The following is a 13,392-nucleotide window of genomic DNA, read 5'->3' on the forward strand; positions in this document are numbered from 1 at the left end:
GACTTGAATTCAAGTCATCTGAGAATCAGCTAAAGGAAATGGGGATGATTTGACTACAGGAGAGAATACTGGTAGGGTGGGGGAAGAGATATCTCCTTTCAAACATTTGAAGGGCTTTAGGACGTAGATTTTGAGGATTTAGATTTATTCTAACCAAGAACCAGGAGAAATAAGTAGAAGTTGTAAAAAAAATGCAAATTCAGGATTGGGGGTCCAAGAAAAAACTTCATTAACACTTAGGTCTGCCCAGAAGAATATACTGCTTTGGAAGATGGTGGGTTCCCCTTCCTTGGAGATCTTCAAGAAAATAATGATGACTATTTGTTGGTTATGTTATACTGAGGATTCCTTTTAAGTATGCTTGGGAAAGTACTGAAGTCCTTTTGACTCTAAAATTTCATGAGGTTCAAAGAGCTGAGATCACTTTTCCATAGTCACATAAGTATCTCATGCAGGATTCAAGTCCACTTTTCTATTCACCATACCACATTATATACATACTCTATGCTACATTGGTAAACAGTCATATGCTATCTGTTGGGTTACAATCAATTTTATTTTTTTGTGATTCAATTCAATTCTTCAAATAATTATTAACTCACTATGTACAAAATGCAGTGCTAGATACTAAGATATGAAGGTCAAGGGAACAGTCCCTGCCCTCAAGGAGTTGACGTTCTCCTGGACATTGCTTAATGCTTCCCAAGTCAAGAACATTCCAAGTCTACTTGTGAAGAAAATATTCATGACATTCAAGCATGAAGCTTTTGATCAAAATAATCTTTCATTTTCTGCTCCAGAGCTATATTTTCTAACATTATTTTGCCATTCTTCCCTGTGCCTGCATTTATACTGAAGTTAACAAATGAACAAGAGGAAAATCTCAAGGTTTTTTTTTAATAGAATTTTTCTGTCTTATCCTCAAAAACAGATATGAAACATAAGCTGCAGCAATATTCATGGTGGTCTCCTTACTTAAGGTCATCATAAGGAGGAGATCACAAGTTGTCTTGCAAAATAATAATAGCTGAGACAGCTAGGTGGTACAATGGATTGGCCCTGGAGTCAGGACGACCTGAGTTCAAATCCGGCCTCAGACACTTGACACTTACTAGTTGTGTGACCCTGGGCAAGTCACTTAACCCTGACTGCTTTGCAAAAATAAAAATAAAAGTAATAGCTTACTATTAAGGCTTTAAAGTTTGCAGTATTTTGCATGAATTATTTCATTTAATACCCAGGGAAACCATGTGAAAATCATTATGATTATCATCACCATTTTGCTGATGAAGATATTGAGGCTCAGGGACATTAAGTAACCGGCTCTAAGGTTAATCAGCCTTAACTGCTAGTGGAGGTTTTGAATTCAGGACAACTTTGCAAAGACTGTGTTATCCCTTCTAGGCTTGCCCTCCCCCTGCCCGAGATGATAAGTTACTGATTCTAAATCCAGCACCCCATGTACTATACCTCTATTCCTCTCATGTTTCTTTTTGCCTCTGGTCATTAAACCAGTCAACTAACTCACTTCCTTCTTTAAAAAGAACCTGTAGATCTTCCTTCATTTTTTTGCACCTTCTGTCCCTCTTCTGATTTTATCTGTAGCAAAAATGTCCAGTTCTTTCAGTAGTGAACCCATTCACTAGTCACTGGACAAAGATCACTCTGTGATTCTCACCACCTTCTTCTTTTTCTGCCCTTTCCCATTCCCTGTGGAAACAGAAGATCCAGGACTATATTATCTATCTTATGGGTCACCATGGCCAATCTATTCATCATCTAATGATTGACCTGCCAGAGATGTTTCCTCCTCTAGTTATATAACATGGCAGGTCATGCCAGGGAGATAAGGGTTCTCCCTGGAAACTTCTGGAAACTTTGAGGACAAGTGACTCATTGTTTGGGTCTTTGGGGATGCTGAACTTCCTGGCTGCACAGGAAGTGAAAACTGCCATGTTGGGGTCCAGTGCTGAAAGGACTTTTTAATGCTTTAGCATGATATAATGGACCCTGAGACAGCAGCAAGATGCTGCATCAGATAAAAGATGGGACTTTTAGCAGGTGGGATTCCTTCCCAGATGACACAATGTGACTGCCATTGAGGGATGAGGACATACAGGTCTCCTTCCAATCCCAGAGCCATGGAGACGTTGCCTCCTTATCATTGATGGCCAAAGGCCTTCATCAAGTGAGCCTCAGCCAGAGCTCCCAGCTACCTTTGTCTTCCTTTCTGTGCTTCTACTTTTTTTTTTTTTTAGCAGGAATGCAGCATCAGCAGTGGCTGGACCAAAGGCAGGAAAGTGGTATTAATGACGGCAATGACCAGGGTGACTGTGGTTGCAGCAGCCATGAGGGAAGGCTGGCAGCAAGAATGGAATTCCCACTAGGGAAAGAGGTCACTGGAAAGAAGATCCTTCCTGGGGTTTTATCAAATTGTACTCAAAGTGAAATGTAAACTTACTGCTTTCAGTTTGCAAAAACTGTTAATGTCCCTCCTAAGCTTACCTCCTGTCAGATTGCATCAGGGACATGTCAGGATGTCCTGGGCTAGACCTGACTCATGCCAGCTCTGTGGTTCAAGCTTGGGTTTAAAACAAAATGTGACTTGTGGGCAATATACAATTAAATAAAAGGAGCTTTAGAATGGAAAGAATTTGTATTTAGGCAATCAGGATGTTATGTCAGTGGCTCATTACCTTTTAGGGGAAAACTAACCAAATCTGTGTGGCAGGAAGCTCAGTAGATGTGGCACCATAGGGTAAAGGAGAGGTCAGAAGACTCAAATATGCCTGAGGCAAGCATTAGTAAAAATTAAAGTGCCATCTAAACATGAGTCTTTTTTATCATTGATGGTGGTGGTGGTAGTGGGCAGTGGTGGTAATGATGAGCCTAGATGAGTGGGAGGATGGTGGTGTTATCAAGCAATAAAAAAAAAGGACAGACATTTGTTCAATTGAATTAGATTTTTAAGGAAAATGTTGACACCAGTTTTGGACCTGTTGAATTTGAGGTCCTGACCAGATTTCCAGGTGACTCTATCTAGCAGATAATTTTCTAATTAAGGACAAGAGTTCCTTCCAAAAAAGGACGAGTTCTGGAGAGAGATGACAAGTTGAAATATGGATTTGGGGAAGATTTGTTGAATTGAACTGATTATAATTTGGGATCATAGAGGTGACAATTAAAGCCTCAAGAACAGATGAAACCACCAGAGAGGGAAGGGAAGAGAAGAGGACAAAACCTTAGGAGATACAAATATTAATGTGATAGGAAGAGGATGAAGTAGTTACAAAGCAAAGCCTGTGACCTCTGAGGTCAGCTAACGTATGGGCATTTCTATCCTGCCTGAGGAGTATTGCTTTTGTGGGTTCCCTTTTGTACTGACAGGGTGTTCCATTGAACTGGAATTCAGAATCTGGGCCAGGAATTTGTCATTTGGTGAGATACTAAAGACAGAAGCTTCTAAGATTCCCTTTTCCTCATTACCTTCTAGAAACCATAAAGAATAAATAACCAATGGAGATGTTCCTTTGTAAATCTACCTCTCACTATTGCTACCAAAAGAGGGTAAAGAGCTAAGGGCTATAGGCAAGGAAGTGTGACAACACTCTGAGAAGTTCTCCATCTACTTTCATGTGTTGTCCTGATAGTGGACCTCCATCTGGACACAATGAAGTGTCTTTATTTCCTCCCCAGTCATTACCTCAGGGCTTAGTTTTCTTTTGTATTCTATTGTTCAGTTGTGTCTGACTCTTAGTGACCTCTATTTTGGGTTTTCTGGCAAACATACTGGAGTGGTTTGCAATTTCTTTCTCTATCTCATTTTACAGTTGAGGAAACCAAGGCAAATAGATTTAAGTGACTTGCCCAGGGTCACACAGCTGGCAATTGTCTGAGAGTAGATTTGAACTCAGGAAGATGAGTCTTCCTGACTTCAGGTCTGGCGCTCTAACCACCTGGCAAAGCAGCTTTCCAGTTAAGGGTTAGGCACCAGTGTACTAACCACATTGTTGCTTGATTTTAAAGTATAGCTAAGTACTCAGAAAGCTAAATTCTTTAGGTTGAGCTCTGTTTGCAATCTAAATAGGAAGTGAAGGAGATAATATTCTATTTCACTGGGAAAGTTGTAGATCCCAGCATGTTTGTGACTATTAGAAACACATTTCAGCAAGTAGCCATGTTGTGCAATACTAGCCATATATGAATAAAAACACAGAACCACTGGTCTAAGAAAGTTATAATTTGGGGTGGGAAGATCAGTGCTTACCAAAAAAAACAAAAGAAACAAACCAAAAGAACCTAAACTGGTCCTCTGATGTACCATATGTTCAAAATCAAATAAAAAATGAAGACCTCATGGACCGAAGAAATGGTGTTTTCCTGCATATGTGATGCTGATTTTGAGAGTGTTAACATGTTCATAAACATCACTATACACTCATGTCCGATATGTATTTTTTCATTCTGTTTATGTGTTGAAACGGTGGCCTCAGTGCCATCTTACGCAGGGCTGGGGGGCCTTCTTCAGTTGTCCTGATCTATATCTTGTTACTGGACTCAGATGGCTCTGGAGGAGTGAGGCTGACGACCTTGCACAGCCCTCCCTCACTTCAATCCAATTCACTTGAAAGTCATGGCATCAGCTACCTGATGTAGTGGTCCTCTTCCAGAACAAAGGACAAACAACAGCAACGATGACACAGGGCTAAGGAGGCAGTGTGATACCGTGTGTGAAGGCTAGAGACTTGAGTCCTCATCTTCTCTCTCTAATTGTGTGATCTTTCTGAAGTCTCTCCAGATCTCAGTGGCCTCATCTGAAAAATGTAGATAATAATATTTTACCTGTATGAAGATGGTGAACTCCGATGTGTATATATACATACATACATACACACATACATACATATATACATACATCTATATACATACATACATACATACATATATATACATACATACATACATATATATATAAATATATACATACATACATATATATATATGTATGTATGTATGTATGGGCAAGGGAAGAAACCCAGACTATCTATTTCTTTATTAAAAATACTCCAGATCTTAATTAGAGAAATGAAAATTAAAGAAATTCTGAGATTCCACCTCACACCCATCAGATTGGCAAAGATGACTGAGAGAGAGAGAGAGAGAGAGAGAGAGAGAGAGAGAGAGAGAGAGAGAGAGAGAGAGAGAATGATAAATGTTGGTGTGGAAGATGTTTCAGAAAAACCATTAATGCATTGTTTGTGGAGTTGTGAATGGATCCAACCATGCTGGAAAGCAATTTATAATAGGCAATTAATGCTTACTGACTGACTGGAAGAAGAGAAATCACTTCAATGGTGAATAAGAATAGGAATTGTGCCTCTGAGGGGTCATTTGGAACTGCCTAGAGGCCAGGGATGGTTTGGGACTTGGTCTTTTTACAATAGTGAGATCATATGTGGGCCCTTTTAGCTTCTAACTTTAGTGATCACTTAAAATATAAAAGACTAAACAAACATAAATGCTAGCAACGTTTGTGGCTTTGGAGATCATTTCTCAAAATTTTAAATTTTAAAATAGCAATTTGACTTTCTGCTTAGAAAGATATTTCAAAGAAACATAGAACTGAATCTTATAACCAGAATATGTAATTCACATGTATTACTTATTCTGAAGTCATGAGCAGTTTATCAAAAAAATCATGCAAAGTCAATGATGATGCCTGGCATTTATACAGTGCTTTAAGATTTGCAGAGGGCTGTGTGTAGAACAGACCAGACCATGAAGAGTCTTCCTGACTCCTTCCCAGATACCAGATCCATCTTCCTCACTGGCTACAGGGTAGACATGGCTGTTCATATCTGCTTGATGAGCAGTGAATAAACAACTACAGTCCTTCCAGTAAAATGGAAGCGCACTGAGCCTTGCTATCTTCCCTGCTACTGTACCCTCCAATACCCCAAGCAAGGTCATCCACTCTGTTCCTGAGCCCTGAGGACTACTAGGCCTTTCCCTCTTCCTATGTTAATTGTCTTTCAGAATTAGCATATGAACTCCTTGAGAGAAAACTTCTAGTTCTCTGCTCCATTGGTATCCTTAGCACTTAGCCAAGTGATGTGCGCATTGGCACTCTCTTCCCTGGCCCTCACTGCCTGGAAGGCTAAGGTACATTAGATTTCATTCCTCCTTCGGGGTTCTCCAGGACCCTTAAGGGGATTTGGGATGTTTAGGCTCTCTGCCCTTGGCTCTAAGCCCACTGCTGATGCTTTCCCTGAGTGTGGGAGGCCTCCCTGCACCCCAGTTCCATCTAGCCATTTAACAATCAGATTAGGTTTTACAAAGGAATATTCACTTAAAAAGGAATAATCACAAATATAAAAACTTACTGCCTCAATACATTTGGTTTAATCTTCCTTTCCTTTTGTACCATCTCAGTCTCTGGGAAGGGGAAGGGGACTAGTTTCACAGTTTAGCTCAGTTCCTACATAACATAGCCCCAGTTCCAAGTACAAAATCCTCTTTGGGTTTAATTCCCTGGATTTTTAGGGCTGCTCTGCTGGGCAGGTTGGCCAGATGCAACATCTAGCCTGGAATCCTTGGCTCCAAGGTCAACCTGATTCAAACCACCCTCTGCACCTGAAACTGAGAGACCGAGGAACACAGAACAAACACAAACATCCTCTTGGAGCCAAGGTAAAGGAGAGAAGGAGAAAGAAGTTTTCCCTTCTTACTGGTTTGTGTGCTGTGAATTAATTGGAGACAGCCAGAAAGACAACAGGGATTGCTCAGACACAGAAAGTGAGGGACTGCCTCAGTCTGGCTGCTTTTAAAGATGAAGACTCTGTCTATGCAGCCAAGGACTACCTAGCCCTGCCCATGTGAGAGGGAACACAGAGGCCTCCATGTTAGGTGATCTGGGTGTGCCAGACAAGCCTGTTTACATAAACAGTGAAGAAGTGGGGTTTTTTTTCATTCCTTCATTCATTCATTCACTTCTTCACAACCTCATTTGATTTCACAAAAACCCTGCGGGGTGGATCCTCTTATTACACTTAATTTGCAGAGGTCAGAACTTAAGGCTCAGAGATGGAAGGAAATATCTGGGATATCTTATTTATTCTGTATTTGTTTGTGCATAGTAGTTTGCATGTTGTCTTGCCCATTAGACTCGGAGCTCCTAGAGGCAGAGACCATCTTTTCCTTTCTTTATATCCTCGGCATTTAGCAAAATGCTTGGCATATAGCAAATATTTTAACAAATACTTTTTCATTCATTGATTCGTTTAAGAGAAAAGAAGAGGATGAACTTAGGAGGAATGATGAGTTCTGTTTGGAACATGTTGAATTTGACATGCCCATGGGACATCCAATTGGAAATAACTATTGAGTTGACTATATCACTGAGAATCTATAGAGAGAAAAGAAAAGGGAATCCAAGACAGTTAACAATCACAAATATGGGATGAACATGGTGGACAATCCCCTGAAAGGGAGTGAGAAGGAGCAGTCAGATGGGTAAAGAAGCAAGAGAGAAAAGTTTCAGTCTAAACTGTAGGTTCAGAAACCTGTTTTCAAGAGGTTTAGAAGTAATTCAAATGTGAAAAAGTATAAGCAACACATTTAGACAGCTTTTATCCCCCAGGAGTTGGGAATCTGAGGAAACTGGAGCCCAGAGAACCCAGGCTCCAAATCTAGCCTTCTACATGTTTCCAGGGCATCTAAGTGGTACGGTGAATAGTGCACTGGCCCTGAAGTCTGGAAGATCTGAATTCAAATCCAGCCTCACACACTTGCTAGCTGTGTGATCCTGAGCAAGTCATTTAACCCCTATTTGCCTCAGTTTTCCTCATCTACAAAATAAGGAAGAAGGAAATGACAATCCACTCCACTATTTTTGCCAAGAAAACCCCATGGACAAGTCTGTGGAGCAGCAACAAATCAAACACAACTGAATGAATGAACAACACACTTGTTTCCACTTCCTAACCTACCATTTACTGCTTTGTTCCTTGTGATCTGGCTTCTGATCTACCGCTCTCCTGAACATCCTCTCCACAAAATGACCAACAGTATTATAATTGATCAATCTGATGGCTTTTTAAAAATCCTGACACTTCTTGATTTCTTTGAAGTTTTTGAAACTGTTAACTACTACTTTCTCATATAATTTTTCTTCCCTTGGCTCTCATGATACTGCCCATCCGGCTCTTTTCTTACCTTCCTGACCACTTCTCATTTTCATTTGCTAGATCATTATCTATGTCCTATGCCCTGAAATGTGGATTTTCCCCAGGACTCTGTCCAAAACCTCTTCCCTTCTCTCTCTACACCTCAATGACCTTGTCTGTTCTTCAATGACCTATTGGATATATCCATGTATGCATCCCATAGGTACCTCAATTTCAACTTATCTTTTCCCCCTCCCGACCACATTACATGGAGTCTACGGCTAGCCCTTCTTACCACTGAGTTCCCAGGAAGGCACCCTGCCCCAGGACCTGCTCTTCTCTGTACTCTGCATTACTGGATCCAAGAACATGAAGCTTCTTCTGTTCCAGCCCCACTCAGAGATTGTGTTTGTAGGCTTCCTTTTCTCAGACCCTAGTGGCCCAAACCCATTGTCCTGTTTGAAGGACACCTGCTCTGTCACTGCAGCCCTCCAATTGTCATCAAACATCTAGGTCCTCAATTAACACTAAGGGTCCTGTACCAACACACTCTCTTTATCTCTGGCACTAGAAGAATGAAGAGAATCCTCTTTCCCTCTGGAATATGGAATTTGGAAGCTTCCTTGTTCCTAGTTTTCTCAATTGAGCTATCTTAATCACTAAAATAAATCCAACTTGATCATAATGAATAATTTTTTAAAAAAATGTTTCTCTAATCTTTTTTTGACAGGATTTAATTTTTAAAATTTGAATTATATTCATGATATTGGTGTACAATTTTCTTTCTTTGTCTTTTCCTTATCTGGTTTGGGTATTAAGACTATATTTGACTAGTAAAAAGAATTTTTCAGAGTTTTAAAATTTCTGAGTTTTTGAGAAATTTGTGTTAATCTGGAAAAACTTAATAATTTGGAAAGACTAATAAACAGACAAGTAAATATAACATAATGACAAAAAAAGTAACTTGAAGGAAAAATTGTTCCTTCAAGAATAATTGTTTTATTGTGGGTATCACAGATAATGAATAAGTAGGTAAAGTGAGAAGAGAGAGCAAATAATATTAAAAGAATTTAAGAAAGAATACAGAGCAGAAGTAAAATCCATTGAAAAAATTATAGAGGTCATGTGTGACGAGAAGGCAAAGGTACATGTACATTTAGTACCTGCACCTATGCAAAAGTCCTTTCCTGCCTTCACTCCTCACCATTAGTACCTTCGTTCTGAGATTAACTTCCATTTACTTTTTATATACCTTGTACATACACGGTTGGTTGTATGCTATCTCCTCCAACAGGATGCAAGCTCTTTGTAGAAAGAAACAGGGTGTAATTGGTTTGTTGTTTTTTGTATTCCCAGAATTTAGCACAGTACCTGACACATAGTAAATGTTTAATAAGTGCTTGTTGACTAAGTGAATGAAAAGAATATTTGGAGTTAATGATTTTGAGTCACTGGAGTTGGGAAAATTTCAACTTCTCTTCAAATATTTGTACACATGGCTAGATTATGTGAAGTAGGCACCTTTTCATTATAAAAGCTTTATTTTGGAAGTCAGGTTAAACAAAATTTCTTCCTATGGTGCTGCAGAGGAGATATGTGAAAAGCTCAAAGTTTAAGCTTATGGACCTCTTGTTTTCCCTAGGCAATGACCCAGTGGTGAAAATATTGGAAGAGTCCTTCCTGACCTTATCTAGTTAGGTAACATCTATCTTCCTTCGTCACCCCTCCTATCTCAGAGATAGATTGTGAGTTATCTGGGGTATTTTATAGAATGTATTATACTTCATGAAGTATCCAGATTGTTGAGGAATGGTATTCACCTTAATGAACTATGAACTTCAAAGTAGAATTGTGCCTTTGGAGCTATTACAGGAAAACATAATTATAAGGAAGACCTGGTTCTTGTTTTGGACTAGCTGGAAATTGTAGGCGAAAATCCTAGATCTCCCCTCCCCCAACCCTAGTTCTAAAACCGCAAGACCAAAGGATGCCTTCATTCTTTTATGTCATCTTAGCAGATGCTAAAAAAAGAGGATATATACATATATATGTGTTTGTATAATTATATAGATTATGTCTATATATACACATTTTCCCACTTATTCAACGTAGGACTTGACCATCATCCTAATAGCTTGTGACTCTTCAGAAAGGACTTTAACAGAATGAAATGTTTGTATTCTAATAAGAGAAGAAGAAATAACAGTGTTCCTCAGAAACCCTGATATCATCATAGATCATAGAAGGAATAAAATAAGACAGAGGGTCATAGAGTGATTTTGTCATATCTTGATGATCTGAATAACAGAAATTCACTTGAGAGATATTCAAATCCATGCTAACTTATTTTGTACTTGTTTTATTGTTGCTTCTGTCATATAATTTGGGATCTGGTACTGCTGGTTATCCTTTTATCACCATTATTTTTACCATTTATTTTTTCATCATTTCCCATGAGATTTGTGCACTTTTGTTCCTCCAGATAAACTTCATTATTAATTTTTCTAACTATGTAGTCGTTTGGCAGTTTGGTTAGTATAGCATTGAATAAGTAAATTAATTTAGGTAGTTTTATCAATTTCATTACATTTGCTTGATCTATCTATGAGCAATTAATATTTATGTTTTGTAGTTTTAATTATATAATTTTTGTTTGTTTAAATTCCAAGGATTTAGTGCAGACTTTATTTATTTTAAATGGATTTCTCTTTTTATCTTATCCTGCTGAGTTTTGTTGGTATTATCCAGAAATCCTACAGAGAAAAAGAGTCTTGGGGCAGCTAGGTAGCGTAGTGGATAGAGCAACTGTCCCTGGAGTCAGCCTCAGACACTTACTAGCTGTGTGACCTTGGGCAAGTCACTTAACCCCAATTGCCTCCCCTCCCCCCAAAAGAGTCTTGTGTTCTCTTAGCAATCATTATTGTCCATAGATAATCCTGAACTTGAGCTCTTCTGACACTATCTTTGTAGAACTGTATCATCTTTTGTAATCATTCTCAGCTTCCTTTAACTTCTTCACCTCTCCTCACATTTGACTTCAGTCTCACAACATTTGCCAATATCTCCTACAATCCATTTTCTGATGCAATCAGGTCTTCTTGCAAAGGTCAGTCTCTAGAAGTGCACCCTCTATCCCATTCCGTCCTGTCTTCTCTAACAGATTTTCCCTACTGTCATCCTGTAATCTCTCTTTCCCCACCTACTGGCTCCTTCCCTACTACCTAGAAAAATGTCATCATCTCCACCACCTATGAACAACTAAACAATGCCCCCCCCCAACTTATTCTTACCATCCTGGCTAGATTACCACCCCATATGTCTCCCCCGCAACCCCTTCTCAGCTAAACCCTCTTAGGAGCCTCTTTCTTCATAGTAGATGCACCAATGGTGAGATCTAATGACCTTTTCTCAATCCTCATCCTTCGTGACCTCTCTGTAGCATTTGACTATTGATTACTTTCTCTTCTTGGACACTCTCTTCTCTCTAGGTTTTCCAAACTCTTGGTTCTCCTCCCATCTGTCTCAGTTTCTCAGTTTCCTCTGTATCTTCATCTACATCATGCCCATTGACTGTGGATATCTTCTAAAAGCTATATCTTGGGCTCTCTTTTTTTCTCACTACACTATTTTACTCCTATAGGTTTAATTATCAACTATATGTTGATGAATCTATATCTTCAGCTCTAGTCTTTCTACTGATCCTTTTGTCTATCTCAAATGCAACATCCTGTACACATTCAAACTCAACAGGTACAAAAGAGAACTCATTATCTTTTGCCCCAAACTGTCCCCTGTTCTGAACTTCCTTATTACTGCCAAGGCTACTTCAATCCTCCCAGTCATCCAGGGTCACAACCTTGATGTCATCTTCAACTCTTTTCTCATAATCATTCCATATACTGCTTTTACCAAGTTCTACTTTCACAACATCTTTCCTATATGTCCTCTTCTTTCTTGTCATATAGCTGACATCTTCATGTGGGCTCCCATCATTTCTTGCCTGTCTCAATTGTTTATACTTAACAAAGTGATGGAAAAATGATAATGATGCAGATTTAACTTAAAATATGTCATGTTGACATCCCCCTTCCCCCAAGAAGGCTAGCTGTTAAGCATTTACCAACACATCCCTGCTCTTGTCCCTTCTTTTATGCTCCTTTTTTTCTCTATAGATAAAAAGTCTGGTCTTCTCTTTGTATTGCAATAGTCTTCTGTTTGTTCTCTCTCCCTCAAATCTCTCCTTAATCTAATCTATCCCCTACTCAGCTTCTAAAACAATTTTCCTAAAGAATAGCTCTGACCATGTTATTCCCTTCTCCTTGGCCCTTCCTTCCCCTGCCCCAGTGGACTCTTATCATCTCTAGGATCAAATATAAAGTCTTATGTTTGGCATTTAAAGCTCTTTATATCTGGCCCTTTTCCCCTTTTTACCCCACTTCTACATTCAGTTCAACTGTCACCCTCTGAGGAAGGTCTTTCCCTGCCCCACTAGCTGCTAGTACCTTCCCATGTGCGATTAACTGCCATCAACTCTTCATATGGTGCATGGACCTCGTTATCTACACACTGTCTCTCCCTATTAGAATGTGAAGTCCTTGAGGTCAGGGGCTGTTTTTTGTCTTTCTTTGTATACCCAGTGCCTGGTACATAAAAAGTGTTTAATAAATGCTTTTTTGATAGATTAATTGATTGATCTGGCCTGTCACATTTGTTCATTTCTTTACCACAAGCATAAAAAAAGGAAACTCACTATGAAGCTGGCTGTTGAAAAAAGAGTAGAAGAACATAGATGCATGGGAAGTGAATATCAGGTAATCTCACTGTCAGGATAGCTCACTGCTCCATACAATATCCAGACTTGTATATTTTAAATCACTCATAATGAAATATACATCTGAGTCCCTTTGGTACCAAACTCCATCCTGAATTCTTATTGTATATTTAGATCTAGCAATGTATTTTTGGGGAGGCAATTGGGGTCAAGTGACTTACACAACTGGTACGTGTCTGAGGTTGGATTTGAACTCAAGTCCTTCTGATTCCAGGGCTGGTGCTCCATCCACTGTGCTAACTAGCTTCCCAACAATTTATTTTTAAAATTAAATTTTGCTGACGTAATTTTGTTTTCATATTGCTTCATTCTCCGCATATGTCTTCTCAACTCCTTACAATAAAGAATCTTTTTTCTAAACAACAAAGAGTCTTTCTATAAATTAAAGAGATGAAG

This window comes from Phascolarctos cinereus, unplaced genomic scaffold (genome assembly GCF_003287225.1).
Source record: "Phascolarctos cinereus isolate Bilbo 61053 unplaced genomic scaffold, phaCin_HiC Scaffold_9;HRSCAF=440, whole genome shotgun sequence".
Taxonomy (NCBI): Eukaryota; Metazoa; Chordata; class Mammalia; order Diprotodontia; family Phascolarctidae; genus Phascolarctos; species Phascolarctos cinereus.